This window comes from Canis lupus, chromosome 12 (genome assembly GCF_048164855.1).
Source record: "Canis lupus baileyi chromosome 12, mCanLup2.hap1, whole genome shotgun sequence".
Taxonomy (NCBI): Eukaryota; Metazoa; Chordata; class Mammalia; order Carnivora; family Canidae; genus Canis; species Canis lupus.
Window position 1 is genome coordinate 50,599,723 of NC_132849.1, and position 19,995 is coordinate 50,619,717.

General features: G+C 40.7%; 1 protein-coding gene across 1 annotated transcript in view; it reads left to right on the forward strand.

Moving 5' to 3' along the window:
* The window catches only part of OSR1 (odd-skipped related transcription factor 1), a 365,031-nt gene that overhangs the window by 266,989 nt on the left and 78,047 nt on the right, over window positions 1–19,995 (forward strand). The window contains 1 exon segment of the mRNA XM_072770986.1: window positions 17,091–17,167. The gene's annotated coding sequence lies outside the window, so the exon portion shown is untranslated.

Below are 19,995 nucleotides of genomic sequence, written 5' to 3' on the forward strand. Positions count from 1 at the left end.
TGCCAGTCTTAGATCTCTTCTGAATTTAATTGTGTGTTGAGCCAGAACACTAGCCGCTTAGCTTTATGTAGGTTATGTAAAGATAATGAAAAGTGACCATCATAGGATCTTCAACATAGATTTTGATACTGAAGAGATAACAAGTTATATTTTCAGCTATCAAAAGATTATGGCATATTTTGCTGAGGAATATGTGGTAAAATGAGGAAAAAAAAGAAATTCACAAAACATATATGAATTTATCTGAATCTCCATAGCAAAATGTGTAATGACAGAAGACTGAGGGAAAAGCCTCAAACTCAGGCCTATGGAGAAAGAAGTTCCTCATCCAGTACAGACCCTCTGCATGAGGTATCAGACACCTTCTCTGCTGCTCTGTATCTTTACCTGGCTAACAGGAGTCCTGGACCCATGGTCTGTTCTAACTGAGTGAAATTGTTGTGATTATCTACTCATATCCCCTAATTTAATATAGTGAACACCCAGGCACAACTTTGAAGCACTAACCCTAGGTTGAATAATTAAGGGCATCCAACCCCTCAGTTTCATGCTCTTGGGACCACCCCCAAGCTTCCCTGCAAAGTATCCTAAAAGGGAGGTACCAGAGAGGTAGGTGATGGAGTGTAGACTCCTGCTCACACTAGAACCACCTCAACAAACCTTCCGTTTTTTCTCTGCTGACCTCCAACCACTAAAGAGCATCAGGAAGCAAGCTGCTGTGGGATGCAGTGTGGGCTTTCTGCTGGGAAGGCTTCCTTCACTTGAGGAATCCATTTCTAGGAAATGGCCATCCCTGTCTATCCTGCATAGGGCATACAAAATTATGTTAATAATATCCCTGCCATTAAACTGAGCTTTCATGCCTGTAATGTTCACCTCTACTTAACATGCACACATGATATTAGACAGGAGGTAAGCTTAAGGCTCTTACAATGACTGCATATGATAACACATAGCATTTCCTTTCTCTTCCTTCTTACAACAGATTGGCAAAGATCTGATGTGACAGGAGTGTAATGTACCTGGAAAACCATAGCTTGAAATACCTAGATGATATGAAATCCCTTTCAAACCTTCTTCCTATTCCTAAAAACGTATTTTCTAGAAGAGCTTTGCTCATGGAATTTGGAAAGAGTACAAACATACTATATTTCCTGACTGTAATCAAACTGGAAACATCATATAAACATGTAGCTCTTATATTTTCATTTTTCTGCTCTGAATTGCAATCCTCCATCTCTGAATTATGTGCTGCTAACCAAAATGAGAACCGTGGGAAGAAAATGCATGGCTCTGTTCAATTCTGAGTGTTTAAGTATTGGCAGGAGTTAGGATCGACAGGGTCACAGGAAATCATGAAAAATCATTCTGTCTAGCTGCCTCGCCTTCTGCATCCACTCCCTATTATGCATGCATCTTTAATTATCAAAGTTCCCTGGAAATTTCCTCTGGCTTTTAAAGGAATCAGGAGACTACTCCTGCATTTGATGATCCAGTCTAGCATCCAACATTACTCACTGAAAAATACATGTTTTTCTTATATCCAACCTAATTTCTAAATATAGAATCCTGCTTCTGGCTACAATGTAGTAGCTTGTGGCAGACTTTTCTTCCTGCCAAGAACAGCTAGGGGCTTGATTTTTAAGTGTCCAAAGGCATGAGGGAGCTTGACTTGAGGGGCCAGATACTGCAGAGAAGAGAGTTTCAGTGAGGTGAGCATACTGGTTTCCTACACAGGGCACTGGGCAAGTTTTGGTGTGGAGTAAGAGATTGAGAAGCCAGTCAGAGAACCACTTTTAATGGGCAGGTAAGTGGTAGAGCTTTAGGAAATATTAATAGCTAGAGAGCAAAAGAACGTTGGATTTTTGAGGCCACTAAAACTTGAGGGTCAAGATCCCGAAGAGAAAAAAGGTGCAGAGAATGACACCAGGCAATTGGCAATTAAGCAGCATAGGACAAGAGGCTAAAAGGCAAAGCAGAAATCAGCTGAAAAACAGTGGAGCTTTTGGTGGTTGTGTGATGCCAAGAAATAGAAAAAGGGAATCTCAAACTTTGAAATGAAGAGATGACCATTGCAGGCACTTCAGACTCTCAGACAGCACTGCTGGAGGATTATACTCTCTATAGATGGAGGCTAACCAGAAGTAGACTAAGACTTCCAATAATTCAGTGTAGTCTGAATTCAATACAATATTTGATTGGATTGAGATCATCTGTCCCCACCTGTCTTCCAGAAGAGAGGTTGAATCCTCTCTGAAAGAAAATGACATTATCCAATGCATCTACAGAATTTTAAGCACAATATCTGACATTCAATTAAAATGATCACATATGCTGAAGACAGAATTGAGAAGTAAATAGACCAGAGAAACAGGTGACCCAGATATTGGAATTGTTAGATATGAGTTTAAAAATAATTGTGATTAATATGTTCAAGAAGATAGATGGGAATATGGAGAATTTCATCATAGAATTGGAATCTATATAAAATAATCATATGGAAATTCTAGAACTGAAAATTCTAATATCTGATATTAAGAAATTAATAGATGGATTTAATAGAAAATTAAGTAGCACTGAAAGGAGCTCAGTAAGCTTAAAGACAGGTGATAAAAATATTTAGTGTGAAACATGGAGACAAAAAAAGACAAGAATTGTAGAAAAGAATGTTAAGAGACACAAATCTGGTGAAAAGTCAATTGCAGTGTTTCTTTTTAAATTTTTTTTTAATTTTTAAAAAAATTTAAAAGACTATTTATTTACTCATGAGAGACACACAGAGAGAGGCAGAGACATAGGCAGAGAAGCAGACTTTCTGCAGGGACCCTGATGTGGGACTCAATCCCAGGACCCCAGAATCACACCCTGAGCTGAAAGCAGATACTTAAGCACTGAGCCACTCAGGCATCCCAACTGCAGTGTTTCTAAACTTCTGCACTATTGCTATTTCTTGAATCAAGTAATTATTTTTTGTAGGGGTATATTTGCCATGGAGCAAATAAATATCATCCCCATCCTCCCCAGTTGAGAGCTATAAGCCTAATATAAGTATGATGTCACAGGGAGAATGGGACAGAGGCAATATTTGAAGAGAAATGGACAAGAATTGACTCAAAAAATGTTATAAATCTAACATCTATGCATGTCATAGTAAAACTGCCAGAAACCAAAAATAAAGCGGAAATCATTCAGAGTTAAAAAGATCCATTACTCTTGAAACAGTTCCTTTAAGATCATTCATTTCTCACTAGACGGAAACTACGCAACAACAGAATGATATGTCTGAAGTGCTGGGTAAAAAAAAATGCCAACTCAGAATTCTATAGCCGGCAAAAATATTCCAAAATGAAGAAGGAATAAAGACACTCTTGACAAGAGGCAACAGATCTCATTCTCAGCGGGAAATGACCTACAGAAAACCCTAAAAGGAAATCAAGGAAGAAACGAAGGAGAATGGAAAAGTTGACTATGTGGGTAAATCTAAAGAAATGTTGACTCTAAAAAACAATAACAGTCAGCTTTATGGGATTTAAAAGATATGTAGAAATAAAATATATAGTAACAGTAACACAAAATGAGGGGAAAAATCAGAGAGGGTGACAGAACATGAGAGACTCCTAACTCTGGGAAACGAACAAGGGGTGGTGGAAGGGGAGGTAGGTGGGGGGATGGGTGACTGGGTGGCGGGCACTGAGGGGGGCACTTGATGGGATGAGCACTGGGTGATATGCTATATGTTGGCAAATCAAACTCCAATGAAAAAATATACAAAAAAAAGGGGGGGAGTTTGTATAAAAAAAAGACATAACACAGCAGTTACAAGACTGCTCTCATTAGAAAGACCTGCTTGCAGGGTTGACTCCATAGGCTTCTGGGAACTTAAATTTTGGGAAGGTCACCACCGTTCTCTGGACTGAGAAGAGTGGTTCACTATACCTAAACTCTTTGTACAAAATGGTTCATGCTGAATATTTCCTTTCTTCCTAAAAGTCTGGAATGTTGTTAAGTGTCTATATGACCAGTACCCAATCTTTACCTTGGGTGCTGAGTGTCTGATGAGCTTACCCGGTGGACAAGCATTTGACATGAGTTGCCACAACTTGTGGCTTGGGAATTAAACATGTATTGTGTGATTGCCCTAGAAGGGGACTCTTGGAATTTTGTGCCTGTTTTCCTCAAACTACCAAATGCCCCTTTCCCTTTACTGATTTTATCTTGTCTCTTTGCATTCAACTCAATCAAATCTGTGAGTATAACTATATACTTAGTCCTGTGAGTCCTTCTAGTGAAACACTGACACCAAGGATGATCTTGGGAACCCCAGTTACACGTTCTATTAATCTTCAAGTTTCAGGATTTCCAGGGCCCTTTCAATGTCAGAGAAATGGGGAAAGTACAAAATGATATTAGTTTCTAACAAATCAAGAATGTATGTTACTGAAGATAACTACTAAAACAAGAATAAATGTTTACTTAATGAGATAATAGGATAGGATTTGGAATAATAACAAACATTTGATTAAGCTAAAGGAAGGGAAAAAGAAGAAAAAAAGGAACATAATTAATGGGGAAGATGGAAAACAAATATTAATATGGCAAATATAAACTTTAAAATGTTAGCAATTATATTCAATGTAGTATATATATATATATCATATTTGAAAGATGTATCTGTCTAAATTTTATAAAAAGTCCAACTGGAGTCTGCTTAAAAGAGAAGCACTTGAAATATAAGGAAACAAATGATTGAAAGTAAAAGCATGGAAAAACCAGTAGTATCCTGGCACCATCTCATAAGAACTTAGGAGAACTGATTGTTAACTATTCAGGATTTTTACAAGTCAGTTGTTAAAACTTTAATTGCTTGAGATTGTTCATTGTGGGAGCATTCACTCCCTGTAAATCTGCAAATGTCACAAATCGGGGCTTTTTGATTTTCATAGAGCCCACTCACTGGTGCCTCAATGATACAAACCTTAATTAAAGCAAAGCTAATGTGGTTATGCTAATAGTCCTCTCTAAGGCAGGAGACATTATAAAGAAATTCACTTATTAATTATAAAATAATCAAGCCACTAGGAAGGTATAACAATTTCAAATTTGTAGACACCTAATAACAGATCTTCAAAAAATAAAAGGCAAAAATTAACAATTTAAAGGAGTCATATGCAGATTCACAATCATGATGGAAGACATCAAAACATCATTCTCAGTAAACTCTAAATGTATTGGATCCTTGATAGGATTTCCTATCTCTGTGACCCTTATGGCATGGAATGGAAGTATTGGAATTTCTCATTTATGATCTTCACATTTTAAGTCTGAAAAAAAGGTATCCCAAATAGAGGCCATCACCCCACTCATTTTAAACTATTCGGCAAAAGAAATTTTGGATATTTCATATGAATAATGACTATTCATGCATTTGATATGAATAATGACTATTCATGCATGTCTTCATCATTAGTCAACATTTATTGAAAACCACTTTGTGCATTCCCTGATTCAGTTGTTGATTGTACCAAGAGGAACAAGGTACTGTTCTTATTCTCAAGAATTTAACCTAACTTGAAATGTAGACATATAAACAAGTAATTGCAGAATAAAGCAATAAATACTTGGTTATCAGTTGGGCTACTTCTCATTGCAATAATAAGATAATAAAAATGATAAAAACCCTGACACATACTGTTTAATGTTATTCTTGAACTTGTGAATTCCTATAATCATAGAAAGTTAGATGGACAGAACCTTTGAAATTAACTAACTACAGTGCTTTAATTTTAACATTAAAATATAACACAACACAAATACATTAAAGTTCAGAGTGGTGAAGTGATTTATTTACGTTTATGTAGCAAATTAATTGTTATACCTAAGATTAAAACACCCTATTTTTTTATCCAGGACTATTCTTCTTATACTATGTTGCACACTTTAGTTCCCTTTTGAGCCCATTCTGTCTTGAGGTGAAGCATGCAGTTTCTTCTGGCAAACAAATAATCAAGCTGATGATTATGGAAACTTTATATGGATTTTTATTCATTCTGAAATCTTTACATTCACAATCAAATGCAGTTAAGACTCCTCAAGGCAAATAATAATGTTGATTCACTTATTTATTCCACTATCAAATGTTTATTAATATGCTTATGGGTAAGATACTGTACTAAGAACTGAGGATGCTGATTTTTGGCTTGCTGATAAATTCATTTTAAGAATTACTTCACAGAGGGAGCCCTGGGTGGCTCAGTAGTTTAGCGCCTGCCTTTGGCCCAGGGTGTGATCCTGGAGTCCCGATCGAGTTTCGCATCAGGCTCCCTGCATGGAGCCTGCTTCTCCCTCTGCTGTGTCTGTGCCTCTCTCTCTCTTTCTCTCTCTCTCTCTCTCATAAATAAATAAAATCTTTTTTTTTTTAAAAAAAAGAATTACTTCACAGAGTGTATTATCAGGGAGGGGAGCGATGAATGAACACATATCTAAATATTTATAATAGTAATAAATGATGCTATAAATGTATGTACAAAGTAAGTGTATATAAGAGGAAACAAGACTTATTTTGAATAATCTTTTATGGTCAGAAGGCTTATAAAATATGGTAAATACATTACAAACTTTATGGGAATAAATGTATAAGAGAAATGTATATAAGTCTGGATGTATGTATGAGAAGGTGACTGTAGCAGTGACACAAGAACTAGACTCAATAGTATTAACATAAAAGTAGTCACCAGGTCACTGGAAGATGGTAGAAATACAAAAGTAATCACTAACCCTTTGGTAAGACCAGAGTGAGAGTACCAGCATAGCTTAGGTAGAAGCTAATGAGAATAGATGATAATAGAGATCTACTAACACAATCTTAGGACTAGCTCAGAAGAATGGACTATGGGACTGTGAGCATACTTCTTGTCTAGTACCTTTTGGAAGTAAATAGTGCCAGGTGGTCTTTTAAAATATTATATCATGCGACCCTGTTATTCTGACCAATAGTGGTGACAACTAAAGATCAGTCCTCTAGTCAGAAGTAACCATCTATTAATATACTATTCAATACGGTAGCCACCAGCCACATGTGGCTAATGAGCACTAGAAATGTGACTAATCTAACTGAGATACTTTCCAAGTATAAAATACACATAGGGCTTCAAAGACTTAATATGGGAAAAAAGAAGGTAAAATAGCTGAATAAATTTTTATTTAGTATGTGTTAAAAATATAATTTGGATATACTGATTGGATAAAATGTTATTCCAATTATTTTACTTTTTGTGTTACATTCTTGTTATTATTTTAGAGCATTCGCTTTATTTTTTATTAAATTTTTTTAATTTTTATTTATTTATGATAGTCACACAGAGAGAGAGAGAGAGAGAGAGGCAGAGACACAGGCAGAGGGAGAGGCAGGCAGGCTCCATGCACTGGGAGCCCGATGTGGGATTCGATCCTGGGTCTCCAGGATCGCGCCCTGGGCCAAAGGCAGGAGCCAAACCGCTGCGCCACCCAGGGATCCCTATTTTTTATTAAATTTTAAATTTTAATTCCATTATAGTTAACATAATGTTATATTAGTTTCAGGTGTACAATATAGTAATTCAGCAATCTATACATGACTCAGTGCTCATCATGTTAAGTGTACTCTTACACTTACATCATCTATTTCATGCATCCCCCTGCCTACCTCCCCTCTGGTAACTCTCAATTTATTCTCTATAGTTAAGAGTCTATTTCTTCATTTTTCTTTCTCTCTCTCTTTCCTTTGCTCATTTGGTTGACTTCTTAAATTCCATATATGAATGAAATTGAATGGTATTTGTCTTTCTCTGACTGACTTATACTTTCTAGTTCTACCCATGTTGTTGCAAATGGCAAGATTTCATTCTTTGTTATGGCTGAGTAAGATCTCGTGTGTGTGTGTGTGTGTGTATACCCCATTTATTTGTTGATGGACACTTGGGCTACTTCCATAATTTGACTATTGTAAATAATGCTGCAATAAATATAGGTGTGCATGAATCCCTTTGAATTAGTGTCATTATATTTTTTTGGGTAAATACCCAGTAGTGTGATTATGGAGTCCTAGTGTAGTTCTATTTTTAACTTTTTGAGGAACCTCTATCCTGTTTTCAACAATGACCACACCAGTTTGCATTCCCATGTTACATTCTTGATGTAGCTAATAGAAAATTTAAAATTTCATACACTTCTTATATTTGATGCTGGCATTATATTTCTGTTGGACAACACTGCTTCTCTATCAAGTGGACCGTATCCTGTGCAATGACTTTGCCCAATAGAGGAGCCCCATGTTGACTGATGATCAGTAGCCAATTCTTTCTCTTGGGGAGTTTTGAAACATACACACACAGAGAAACACAAAAGAACAGTAGGGAAGAGAAGCATGCAGAGAAAAGGAATTTGGGTCAGAAGAACTGTGGGGCCTCAGTGTAGAGAACAGTGGATGGCCATCCCAGAGGAGACAGGTTGAGAGAATCATCAGAATTGCTCTTAAACTGTGAGTACCATTGTGTTTTCAAGAGTCCATTGTGTAGATTCTATATTTTATTTCTTTCCTACAGTCTTATTATAAGTCCTGTCATTTGAGGTCCCTTAGTGTTTTTCTGTTCCTTGTACTTCAGAATAAATTAACCCTTAAGCTGAGGAATAGAAACAACCAGAGAAGTTGGTATTTGCCTAGAAAGAAGGAGAAGACTTTTAAGAGCAGCGGAACCTCTCTTCATCTCACAGAGCATGCCACCTGTGCCTGCAAGGGTACAAGCAGAGGCATGTGAGTGCTTGTTGTAAGTGCAGAGTGCATCGTTATCATTATTGTTTTGATGATTTTTTTGCATTTTTTTTAGAAGTATTTTTTTTTAATTTATTTATGATAGTCACACAGAGAGAAAGAGACACAGGCAGAGGGAGAAGCAGGCTCCATGCACTGGGAGCCCGATGTGGGATTCGATCCCGGGTCTCCAGGACCGCGCCCTGGGCCAAAGGCAGGCGCCAAACCTCTGCGCCACCCAGGGATCCCCTTTTTTTGCATTTTTTAAATAAGTTAACACAGGTGCAGCACCACATATAGCACTCACTAGAGAATTCTCCTCTTTCCTTTGAGAAAGACAGTGAATAGGACTCAAGGTGGCTAGAAAGGAGGTTAAATTGGAAATGAGTAAATTTTTAGCATAAAAGTAATCTAGTTAACACCATCACAAAACAAGCATCTTTCTAAGGAACTGTATTCTCTACCCTTGTATACAAATCCTCTTATAGCTGAACCACTAACAGCTATGTGCAATCTTTCCTCCACACTGGTTGTTCTCAAGGTGTGGTCCATGGTACAACAACAGCTGCATCAGCTAGAAACCCGTTAAAAATGAAAATTCTTGGGACCTCATTTCAGATCCACTGAATTAGAAGGTCTGGAGGCCCAGGAGTCAGTTTTAACCAACCCTGCAGGTGACCGGTGTACACTCAACCTGCAGAGCTACTGCCCTGTACCTTTACTGATACAGTTTCTCCAGCTTGAGGTGCTCTGTTTGCTTGTCCCTCCATATTCAATCTCAGAAGCTAGCTGCTCACTCTGCTTTCTCTGGGAAATTATCCTAAACTTCCTGAGGCCAGAGGAAGTTTGTGTTGTCTTGCTGAAATGTCAGCACACCTGAGCTAATTCATATCCAATTTTAACTTGTTCTCTAAGTGGTTTCATGTGTGTGAAACAGTGAGCTTGAACACCCTTTGGGGGTAGGATTTTTGCAACTTCTCTTCCACTGCTCTCTAAGTACCCAGTAGGTATGTTTTCTGCACTGAATTGAAATCATGTAAAACTCCTTTGTCTGCACGGAAAATAGTGTTAATCCCCTTGAAGGTCAGAAGTAACATCCAAAGACTGCTGTTTTTGTCTTCTTCCTGCCTAAGATGAGGATGTCTAGGACCTAGGTGAATGGATTTTCAAAGCCTCTCTCCCTTCACTTAAAAACTTCCTCCTCCATTGAAAAACATGCCCAGGAAGCCAGCTTTTTTCCTCCTCTTAAAACACCAGGGTGTTATTGCAGCTTCAGAAGTGTTCCTGAATTTTTAAGAGCGCCTCTGAGAATAGGAGATAAGGCTTAAAAGTCCTCAATAATTTGCCTGCTCCCTTTAAGACCTTCAGAAACTCTTTGGGTCCATTAAAATGTTTTCCTTTAATTTTTAATTTTTGTTTTACGATAAGGCTAATGAAAGCAACACCTGTTTGGAATGATATAGTTGGTGTTGGATCAACATTTCCATTGGTTTATAATCCAGCTGTGAAAACTCAATTTGAACTAAAACTGGGGTGTATAATATCCAAACCCAGGGGGATTCAAAAGAAACACTAATATACCAGTGTGCGTATTAGGGGGCAAAACAAATAGAGGCAAAGTGGTTTCAGGTGCTCTTTAGCACTTGCGTAGTGTGCAAACAGTTTTTACGACCAAGGTTTGTAGGCCTTCAGCTCCTCATGTAGGTAGGATGCCTTTGGGTATTTAAAAGGAATGAAAACAGGCCAGTTAGTCTATGTAAAATACTAGCTACTGTGCACGCGTGCTAATGAGGCTTCTCTCATCAGAGGGGTCTTAAGAAGTAAAATGGCTACTCTCGTATTTCTCTGGATTTAAGACCCCCTGGAGGCAACCTGATGTGACAGATGACAGTATGTCTTGAAGACCAGTGGGCTGCTTCTGTCCTCCCTCTTCTATTGGGAGGCCGAAGCAGAGATTTATTAGCATGTCATGTAAAGAAACTAGAACTTGGGTTCAGGCTGGAAATAACACTGCAGACTAGAACTTGCCCTACAGTGGTTCTCAAACACTTTTTAATTCCTAGAGAGAGACCAATATATAAAGCAGATAAAAGTGGAGCTGTTCATATTGAATTAGGGGGAGAGCCTGGAGCCCCCAGCAGTTCAGCTCCAAGACATTCAGAAGCCTGGAAGAGGCTTGGTGGGACCTCTAAGGTGTGAGAAGCATAGTGAGAAAGTTTACTGTCCTGTCAATGACAGAGCAGGTAACTCAACTCTTAAGCTTTGTTGTGATACACTGTTTTGTTTTTTGTTTTTTTTTTTTAATTTTTTATTTATTTATGATAGTCACAGAGAGAGAGAGAGAGAGAGAGGCAGAGACACAGGCAGAGGGAGAAGCAGGCTCCATGCACCGGGAGCCCGATGTGGGATTCGATCCTGGGTCTCCAGGATCGCGCCCTGGGCCAAAGGCAGGCGCTAAAGCGCTGCGCCACCCAGGGATCCCCTGTTGTGATACACTGTTTTGGAGCAAAAATTTGGCCAGTTGATAAAGGAAGTAGAGTAAGTGTTTAGCAGGCTTTGTTTGCAGATACCTTCAAGAAACTCTAAAGCTCCAAAGAACTGGTGTAGAAGGGATTCTGGCTTCAGGGGACCCTGAGAAGCTTCTTATGTGGTGCCTATTTTTAGTTCCCAGGATGTTTCCTTAGGGAATGGAGGTGGGAATTCCTGCCAAGTACATTGTTTGTTTGTTTTGAGGGGGCTGGGGAATAAAAAAAAATGATGGATTTTAGATGATTTTGCTATTAAAACCATTGAGAGAGTCTAGGGCAAAATAGAACGTGAGGACAAAGGAGAGAGAGTCACTTTTCCTGGAACCATTCAGAGAAGTTGTATGGATTGCATATGGGTAGAACCTTTATGTCTTCAATGCCCTTCCTCTCTTCATCTTTCTCACAACCAGATGTTCATGTTACCCATGTCTCTCCTATATTTCCTGTCATTCTGGAGAAATACCTGCTTAATCTAAAGGAAACCATAGGTGCTTCAAGCTGGGCAAGATGTTAAAGATTATGCTATCAGCCTTTTTTTTTAAAGATTTTATTTATTTATGAGAGACACAGAGAGAAAGGCAGAGACATAGGCAGAGAAAGAAGCAGGATCCCTTGCAAGGAGCCCGATGCAGGACTCAATCCTGGACCCTGGGATCAGATCCTGAGCCAAAGGCAGATGCTCAACCACTGAGCCACCCATGCATCCCAGCCTTCTGATGGAGGAGTGGAAAAGTTCAATTTGGAATGTTCTGGGGTCCCAGGCTAGGCTCTTCTGAATAATGGTGGACATGCCTAGTTATTCTCCCTGCAGTGGATGAGGATGTGGTCACCCTGAGATTGGTCATTTCCCCCTGGTGTCTCTTGTTTTCTCTCTGGGATTATGGAGAGCCAGAGGATTTCCCACTCTGAGACTCCACTGGGGGGCAAGTGGCTGGCCATTTCCTAAAGAACTTGCAGCAGGCAGCAAGCAAGGGTCCCATGTGAACTTCCATCTCAGATACATGAGACTTTTCCACTTTCTAGTAATCTCCCACCTGACATCAAACCCTTCTCTTGAAGGTGGTAATAATTGAAAAAAAAAAAAAAAACAAAAACCTATAAGTCCAGTTACTCTTGGACATTTTGTTTAATTATAAATAAAAATTGGTGTCAATGTTACATATTTGTGATGGTTGGATTTTAAGTATCAGCAGATTGAACGCTGGAGCCAGTGACACTGTGTCACACTCCTCTAATCCTTCTGTGACACAGTCTCCACTGCCTGCAGGTGAGTTTGGCCAGGTGTTTTCCTCACTCCTCTTCCCACCTTTCACTTTGACAGTATGCTAGCCCCCTGCAGTAGAAGGGGTAGAAGGTAGAAGGAAAATTTGCATCCAAACCTGCTAAAGGAGTTGTAATTGGAACCCTGGTAAGTCCCAAAAAAGATGTAAGAAAGCATTGCAAAAATGTGGAAATAATATCTTGGTACCCAAAGTACATTGCCTAGACTGTTTTTGTAGTCAGGGATAGCAAAAACACTCTCTGTCAGGTGATGTGTACTGATTTTTTGAGTTTCAGAAAAATATGGTTCATATAGGTAAACAAGGAGTGGAAGACCCTCAGATGATTCACAGTTTGAGGTTATGTGTGTTTGAGGTTATGAAACTAGGAAGAATTAGGAAAGACGATGAGGGCAATGAATGGCTTTTGTTTGCAATTTGACAACCTGGTGATGGCTAGAGAACACTCTGGAGGCCCAAAGAGCCATCTGTCATGTGAGCTCAACAGCAAGCTAACCCCACCTGATGGGATAGGGCTAGAGGCAACAGAAGGCTGCCAAGCCTCCTGCCCCCACCCCCCGCCCCCGTGGAAGAAGCATGCATTGTCTCTCGAGGGGTTAGGAGCCCCTTCTTTCCACTGGGCTTCCCCACATTTATCTCACACAACTCACCAAACTGGAATTTGACCTGTGCAGCCCTAATCCATTTTCCATGTGATTCTTCTGAGATATGGCTTCCACACAACATTCCCAAAGCCAATCATGCTATCCTGTGACTCTAACAAAGAAATCCCAGTGATGAGATCAAGTGGTAGGTGCTTAAGAAAGCAGCTGGTGGAATGAACTGAATTCATTATAATCAGCCCAAATCCTTCATTTTATTAATTCTGAAATCAAGATATCCAAGTTGGAATGGTGAACCCTGGTTTCCAGAGTAGCTTAGTGGCAGAACAATCCTGGAACCGAGATCTCCTGCTTGTCCTTTGCTGAGACTGAACTCATCCTACAAGCATCCCACAAGCAGATGATTCTTGTTCAAAGACATATTCCTGGGGAGTTTCTGTGAAAAATGCCAGGAAGGGACTTCTGATCCATTTCCTCAGGATGAGCTCTAAGCTATTAAGCCAAAGCTCTAAGCTATTTAGCCATCTGATATCCATACTGACCACACTAGAGTTTGGTGATGATACAGAGGAAGTTATGTCTCCTTGGCTGTCCTTTTGTATTTACCAAGAGTTGGGGCTGAGGGTGGGGTTCCACCTGGAGGAAACAGTAAGCAACTTAGGAGTCCGTTGATTTGACAGAGTTTTATCAGTTATGACCTGTGACTAAATGTGAAATGTTCAACGGGTAAAAATGAAAGGACACGGTAACCAAATGGATCAGGGAAAGAGAGAAGTATAGTATGGGTCCCAGACTAGGCATTGAGTTGTTTTGCCTGGACCTTGAGTAACACACGTAAAATTGATGAATGAACAAAATAAAATCTCAGGATTACGTGCTCTATTGTGTGCTTGAGACTCCCATTGTTATAGTTTTATCTGAAATAAAGGAGAAAATTATGAGGATTACAGACTGAGTTAGGAGAATCTTCCTCATCCTAAAAACACAAGAGGTGGAGCTTAATCCTACCTCCACCCCCATCTCACACCAAAGTGTGAGCTGATTTAGTGGTGAGTCACTTCCAAAGAATAGAGTTGGGTAACAGAAAGCAGAAACTTCACAGTGGCCAAGCCACTACATTAACCAAGTGATCAAAATTAATATCGTCAGCATTGACATGTGGATATCACGTAGCCCCTGATATGCAGTGATGAAGACAGTACCTCAGTGGTATAATTTCCCAAAACTCATAAGCCCAGTCTAACCATGGGAAAAACTCAGATTGTGAGGCATTCTATGGGCTACTGACCAGTATTCCTCAAGATAGTGAAGGTCATGAAAAACAAAGAAAGAGCAGAGGATACTGGGGAGATATGAGATCTAAATGCAACGTGGTACCCTGAATTGGATCTTGAGACTTAAAAAGGACGTTAGTAGAGAAGCTGATAAAATCCAAATAAATTCGGAAAGTTAGTTGATAGTAATGTGCCAATGTGGGTTTCTGAGTTTTGGTAAATGTACCATGGTAATATAAGGGGTTAATATGGGGAACTGGACTATTTGTGAAACTTTTCTGTAATCTAAAATTATTCCAAAACACAATGTTATTAAAAATAAAACAATGGGTGTGCCCAGGTGGCTCGATCGGTTGGGTTCCAACTCTTGATTTCACCCTAGGTCATGATCTCAGGGTCGTGAGATCAAGCCTCCCATTGGACTCTGTGCTGGGTGTGGAGACCATTTGGGATTCTCTCTCTCTCTCTCCCTCTGCCCCTCTCCCCACCTTCTTAAAAAAGATTAAAAAATAAAAATTATAATAAAAATAAAACAACAAGCCTCTAACCAACCAATAATTTCCTTTGGCCCTCTCTCCTTTCACAGTTGAGTGTACCAAAATACCACATTCACTGCTCACATTTACTATCTCTCCCAATTCATTCTCAAGCCCACTTCTTTCTGGTTTCTGTTCTCCAGGACTTCACTTGTGGTATGGTTGACACAAGTGATTAGTCTCTCCTTGAAACTCTATCCTCCTTTGGTTAGTGATTTCCTAGGGTCTCATGGGAGACCCTGTTTGCTCCTATTCTACTTGCTCCCTGGATGATCGTACCTTTCCTGTGTCTTCACTTTTCACCTACTGTATATAGAAACACTTTTTTGAGTGTTCCACAGGCACTTGTTCAAAATGTCTCCAAACTAAATTTCTTTTTCTCATTCCCCTTTCTTAAAAAAGAACTCCCTCTATTCACTACCTTAAAAAAAAAAAAAAAAAAAAAAAAAACCCTCCCTCTACTCCCTACCTCCCTCCAATAGTGCCTGAACGGCACTATTGTTTATCTAGTTGTCCATGCCAGAAACTTGAGCGTTTACTCAAGTCATTCCACCCCTCATTCCCCTTAACCTTAACCCCTTTAAAGATATCTTAGCTCTGTCCTATCCTCTCAGTCTCCACTTTGCCACCTTAATCCAGGCTCCCATCCATCCATCCATCCTCACCATCCCTATGGTCCCCTGACTGGATTCTCTTCCTTGACTTCTGCATCTTTTCAATCCAGCCTCCATCCTTTCTGACAAATTTATATATATATATATATATATATATATATATATATATATATATATATATATATAAAACAAAGTCTAAACACATGATACCCCTTCTTAAAACCTCAGTGACTTCCTATCACTTTGAAAACCTATGCATAATTCTTTACATGGCGTTTAAGGGCTTTCATCATCTCACTCCCCATGACTCTTCAGCTTTGTCTTCTGCTCCACTGCCTATTTCCTACATTCCAGCATAGCAAACTCCTTGTACTTCTCCAATTCTTGGACACATCATACCTCTCCCTCTCTTTTGACTTTTGCTCACCTAGAAGGTCCTTCCTTTGCTCACAGACCAGTATGTGTTTTTTGACTAAAGTTCTTCCTGCCTTCTCCTCTGGTAAACTGAGGCACAGAGAGAGTCAGTAATATGTTCAGTCTTCACTGATGAGCAGTGGTCTTCTCATTGAAGATCTTGAGGAAGTGGGAGGTTTTCATTGTTGGTAGGTTGGTTTGGTAATGAATTCCCAGAGAAGTAAAAGAAGTTGGAGCATATGGTCTGCTGGTGACCAGAAATCTTTATAAAGGGAGGAAGGGAAAATGGGATAAATAAGTGGACCCTTTATAAGTTTGAGACATGTGAGATTAAGAGAAAAAAGGCATAGTGCTTTCCAAAATGGCAGGCTAGTCCCCAAATTTAAAACATTAATTTATAATGATAATCCCCAGAGAAAAGCATCTACTTTGGCAAGGGATTCCCAAGTTAGAATGGCTGATGGATGGCCAGAGGGCGACTGCTGAGATGAGGTATGATGCTGTCCATGGAGAAGAGGGCGGACATCGGTGAATTATGGGCTCTAATTCCACCTGGGACTGCGAGTAAATAACAAAGTGCCAGAGCGAGGCTCCAGATGGTTTGTGTAGTGAGTGTGACCAGAACTCCAGCGAGGAATTGGAGCCTGGTAATTCAAACCGGGCCTGTCTTTTTATGTTGTAGCAATTCACAAACTTACCAGAGAGTGTCTATTGGGTGTGCTGGTGGCCCCTTTACAAAAACAGGCTTCCTCAGAAAGAGCTGATACCAAAATTTGTAGGCCATGTCAGATGCTGGCTAAAGCCCACTGCTTCCTGGAAGGTGATTATCGACACATTTCTGGAAACCTCGGGTTCCAATCTGTAAGCTTGTATACATGTCAGCCCATGCCATCTACTGAGCAGTGAACGTTCTAGGCTGGAGGGAGCACCCACTGGGAAAAGGAAGTGAAGTAACAATCCTTTTTAACCCCCTTGTTTTATCATGTCACATTTTATAACCTCCCTGTTGTGTCTGCCTTGATTAGATAGTAATGAGGACTTTTTTTACCCCCCACAGAACTGTGTGAAAAATATGGAGGGCCTCCAGAAGCCATACCATCCGTGGACCACAGGTGCAGTTACCCAGATGAAAAGGTAAGCAAACTTCTTCACTTCCTCCTCCTCCCCCACAATCTGTAACTCCCAAGAGGCTCCAACACCTGTGGCAAGGGGGCAGGATTCCTGCTCCACCATCGCCTGGAGGAGAGGAAGTCTGCAGGGCAATGGTTAACTGCCTGGAGGAGGAGATGGAGCAGGAGGCCGCAGAGCCTTCTGCCTGCAGGGAGGGAACCCAAGTAGCAGACCGCCTCCTGGGGACTGCAGGCATGATGAACCACTTAGAGACAAAGTCCCAGGTTGACATCATTGAGACTCAGACATACAGTTGTCTGAGGACAAAGTGCAAGTTCTTCAAGTTGGGGAAACATAGTTTTTTAGTTTATTTTGTCATTCACAAGCCACTTGAAGCATCTATTGCCTAGAGGATCCAAAAAAGGATATAACATATTCCCTGCCCTTAAGAATTATTGAATCAAAACACAGTCAGAGAACATTCTATTCACTGGGTGCTGATGTAGGCACTCAGAGAAGAAAGTTCTGTCTTTCATAAAGAGCTCACAAACTAACCTGAGAGACAGATTTTTAAAAATTATCTCGATAGAAGTCATTTTAGGAACACAGTCAATATTCCATGGAGGAATATTCCATACTCAGAGAACTGGAGGAACCAAGGAGGGTTTTCTGGAGGAGGTAGTGTTTCTATCGGGGCTTAGGCTATTTGAGAGGTGGAGGAGGTTGTCTAAGAACAGGGAAACGCATGTTCAACAATTGAGAGGTGAGACAGGACCTGGGCTATGCATGGCTTTGCAACACTGAAGCAGAGGACGTGGTAAAGAAGCTAGTGGAAGAAGCTGGTGGGGTCATCTGAGGTCCATGCGCCGCATGGGGCTCTATGCTGCAGATTCCCAGGAGCCCTGGGTAATTCCATGTGAGGGTATGATATATTCAGAGATGTGTTTTGAGTCACTGTCAGTTAAGTGGAGGATGAATGAGGGATGCAAGACCCAAAACCCAGAGGGGCACCAGAGAATGAAGGTAATATGGCTGGTGTTTCCTTAGCTTGTGTTCTAGACTTCTGATCTCTGGCAATTACACAGAAACACAGAATACATAATTTTCAACAACTGCCATGAGTGGTTTAAAAGTAAAATGGCTTGTCCATCCTTGTAGATTTCCCAGGCTGCTTTCAGCAGGATGGAAGACCCATCTGCTTCCTTGGCTTGAAGGGAAGGCAGCAACACAGGATAAACCTTCCTGTCTTATCCTACAGGCTGTTGGTGGCCTGCTCCTTGGGTCCTGGGATAGGAGATGGCCCAGTCACCAAGGGTCTTTCCATGGCAGGGAGGCAGAGGACTTGGGGCGGGCTGCTCCTGTGCTGGCATGGGCTCTTATTTTTCTCGTGCTGAATTGCTGGGGAAGTGGTTGAAATCAGAAGCAAAATGCCACATTGCACGCCCACTGAAGTCTGGGCTCAAGGGAAAGGAAAATGATTGCCAGAGTGTTAGCTGTTCCTAATCCACTCCTGGACCTTAAGCTGTCTTGAACAGAGTTGCCAAACAGCTTGGTAAAGACTGGCCTTTGGGTGGGTGTGGGCAGGGAAGGGGAGGGGAGGAAGGGGAGCGTTGGCTCTCCATCTCAGTTACTTGTTCAGAAGCAGCTCCCTTCCCGAGAGGCTGGTGTTGCTGGTCTGCAGCAGGGTGAGTTTATGACTTTGTGTGAGAACTTGCTTTCGGATATGCTGGTTTGACTGTATATGCAAGTATAGGGTTGTTTAAATTGACTTGGAGCTTTTAATCTTCCATTTGTTATTTTCATTGGAGATTTCTTGGTAAGATCAAAACTAACGCTTAAGCCTTGCAAGGGAATTATATCATGAAAGAATGATACTATCTTTCTGTGAATTTCTGGATAGGGTTCGGGTTTTCCCATGGAAGAGTCTGTGAGGGGATGATGATAATTCAGACATCGGGTAGTGATGAAGAACCATGGAAAGAGCAATGCCCTGGGCTCAGTAGACTGGGGTTTGGGTCCCAGTTCTAATTCATGAGTGCTACCTGTGTAAGTCCCTTCACTGCCTCAGGCCTTGTTCATCCCAGGTGAAATGAGAGTGTTGATTCTTGGACTCAGACTTCACAGCAGAGCAGAATGAGGTCTGGAGAACTGACAACGTTTATGCAAGGTCTCAGAGTGGGTAGATGTCAGAGCTATGAGCAAACTCATGTCCATGCATGCATTCCATTATACTTTGTGTAATGAAAGCATTTAGTCCCACTAAGGCATGCATGCACACTCTGCCATGGAGCAGGTCACCCTGGTTTCTCCTCTCATGTGGGTGCTGACCAGAGCCCAAGTTGTAGCTGAATAAGACAGTAGAGGCCTTCTAGGTTTTCCACTGGGTACTGATTTCACAGGATGATGTCAGGAGAAGGCACAGGGCAGAGAAGAGGGGACGGTAAGGGAGGATCTTTTTCTGCCTTTGAGGAACGAGTGAAGAGCTGGTTCCTAGAATGTGTCTGCATGCTTCTTTCATTCACTTTTGAAACACAAAGAGCTCTGTCTGAGACCCTGGCAGGACAGCAAGTCTTTTCATGATGACCACAGTGATCTAAGATGATCTACGACTTGTTGTCTCATAAAACCCAAGCGCAAAGTCAACTCAGTACATTCTCACTGACACTGTGGTCTTCAGCCAAGGAAGGTCTGGAAGGATGGCATCGACCACTCTGGAGACACCTCCTGGGGGTGGGTGCGGTGTGTGTGTGAGGAGGGCCGAAGCCCCACCCATCTCAGTAGTTGCTGTGTTCACGAACATTTTCTGTGGGAAAGGAAAGGAACAGAAATTGGTGCATTTAGGGCAAAAACTG